Source organism: Thunnus thynnus, chromosome 20, assembly GCF_963924715.1.
Source record: "Thunnus thynnus chromosome 20, fThuThy2.1, whole genome shotgun sequence".
In the NCBI taxonomy this organism is placed as follows: Eukaryota; Metazoa; Chordata; class Actinopteri; order Scombriformes; family Scombridae; genus Thunnus; species Thunnus thynnus.
Window position 1 is genome coordinate 625,385 of NC_089536.1, and position 2,500 is coordinate 627,884.

General features: G+C 42.4%; 1 long non-coding RNA gene across 1 annotated transcript in view; it reads right to left on the reverse strand.

Moving 5' to 3' along the window:
* Window positions 1-1,528: 1,528 nt before the first annotated feature.
* Window positions 1,529-2,500, reverse strand: part of LOC137172751 (uncharacterized) — a 7,490-nt gene continuing 6,518 nt past the window's right edge. Inside the window, exon 3 of the long non-coding RNA XR_010925043.1 lies at window positions 1,529-2,246. This is a non-coding gene — a long non-coding RNA (uncharacterized lncRNA). The remainder of the gene's footprint in view (window positions 2,247-2,500) is intronic.

The window sequence follows — 2,500 nt, forward strand, 5'->3', positions numbered from 1 at the left end:
ATCTATATGTTATGAAGCTTCAGTCATGTTCCGATTCCTTCTTAATCATTGTTGATCAATAAAAACAAGCCCAAAACAATACAATCCATATCCTATCAATACCTCTGATCAATACAGTATTTACTACATGAATACACTGAGGACTGTGTGTATGACAGCTGATTCACTACAGGATTCATTCATAACTACAGCTGTATAATTTACCTCAATGAACTCACACACACACACATGCACACGCACACGCACACACACACACACTGTGCCCTCTCATAGTAATGACAGCAGGTTGAGTGTAATAGCCCTTTAATTGGCTTTACTATCAGTTTGTCACATCTACAGCCTGCTGAGTGTGTGTGTGTGTGTCTGTGTGTGTGTGTGTGTGCTGCAGTGTTAGCCAGTATATAAAGAACATCTCTCTGCATGATAGATGGCCTCATTTTAACTTACACACACACACACACACACACACACATGTTAACGCTCTCACACACACACACACACACACACACACACATGCCTGAAGGAAGCTGTGACCGCGGCGTCGCCGTGGCGATATGTGGAGGATGAGTGATGACGCTCTCCAGTGGGAATCTCATTGTCTCGTTACGTCTCCATATCAGCTCTCTGTCGCCATAGCGACCGTCATCCATCACAACAGGAAGTCATATCTGCCTCTGAGCAGCTGCCCAGGAGCAAGGCAGCGTGTCCCCGCATGACCTCTGACCCCAATAACATCTTAGATACATACTGTATAGTTATATTTACTATTATAGTTCAGCTGAACGTTAGGCTAACGTCATGTTCATGTGTTCATCACATGTTCATCATGTGTTCATCACGTGTTCATGTGTTCATCATGTGTTCATCATGTGTTCATCATGTGTTCATGTGTTCATCATGTGTTCATGTGTTCATCATGTGTTCATCATGTGTTCATCACGTGTTCATCACGTGTTCATGTGTTCATCATGTGTTCATGTGTTCATCATGTGTTCATGTGTTCATCATGTGTTCATCATGTGTTCATGTGTTCATCATGTGTTCATGTGTTCATCATGTGTTCATCATGTGTTCATCACGTGTTCATCACGTGTTCATCACGTGTTCGTGTGTTCATCCTCCTCACTTGTGGGGAAACTGGTTAATAATGACTCTCAGGAAGCCGCCAGTCAGGACGATGATGACACGCCGTCACTCATCAGACCTGAGGAGGATTCCTGAGCGCGTTTGAGCTAATATAATAAACAATAAAATATGTTTTGTATAGAAATTAAAATCACGCAAAGAATTATTTAATTTTAGTTTCAACACTTGATTGACAGTCAGAATGTTCACTGAACCATAAACAGTGAAAGATCGACAGACGTGTGTGTTAATGTAGATTTTTCCTGAAGTTTTTAACAACAAACAAAGAAAACATCAAAAAAACAAAACAAAAATATAACATAACCAAGAAATAATAATAATAATAACAATAACAACAACAACAACAACAACAAATAAAAATTAATAAATAATTTTTCTCCTCTGAGAATCGTCAGCTTATCGTGATGGAGGGTCTGAGTGTCCCGGTGACCCTGGGAGCTGTGTTGTCGGGGGCAACAGCCACTCTGTGGTGTTACAGAAAACTGGACGAGGTTGTTTCTGATTGGCTGGTTTGTCTCCAGTCTGACTGCCAGCAGTAACAGCAGAGCAGTCGAGTACAGAGTTACATCTGAGAGCGTGAAGGAACATTTTGAACACAGAAAAAGGTTTTTTGCAAGTAAAATCGGCAACAGAAATTATTGTAACGCAAAGAATAATTGAATGTGAGGAAAACAATCTGTCCAGTGTTCAATACGTTCACTGACATGTTTACTGTTATCCAGCTACGGGTCAGTTTATCATCATCACTTTACAGCTGGAGACAGAAGTGAGACTGCTGTAGCTCCTCATCTCTGCTGCTCCAGCTTTCATTAGCCGCTACTAGCATAACGAACCCCAGTCTCCAGGTGCATTGTGGGTAATATAGGCGCCAGGTTCCTATCGAAGAGGAGACGACATCTCTGGTTCTGCTGCATCAAAAAACTGGATCACGAGTCTGATGGTGCAGCGAGAAGATGAATCTGTGGACGACTCGGTGGTTCAGATGAAACATCACAGACGCACTTTCTGCTTAACACACACACATACACACACACACACACACACACACACACACACACACACAAACACACACACACACACACAGCGTCCTCTTTCAACCGCTGCAACATAAACACACATGAAGCACAGTTAAGAGGTTTGTGAGTTTGTTTCAGTCATCAAACAGCCTCATTAGGACCACGAGGCCCCCAGGGGCCCCTATCAGCCCTGACAGCTGTGTGTGTGTGTGTGTGTGTGTATGTGTGTGTGTGTGTGTGTGTGTTTGTGTGTGTGTGTGTGTTTGTGTGTGTGTGTTCTTTATGTTTCAGTTTAGTTTTCTCTGTTGCCTCATTGTAGAGTTTGATTGTGTGATCTG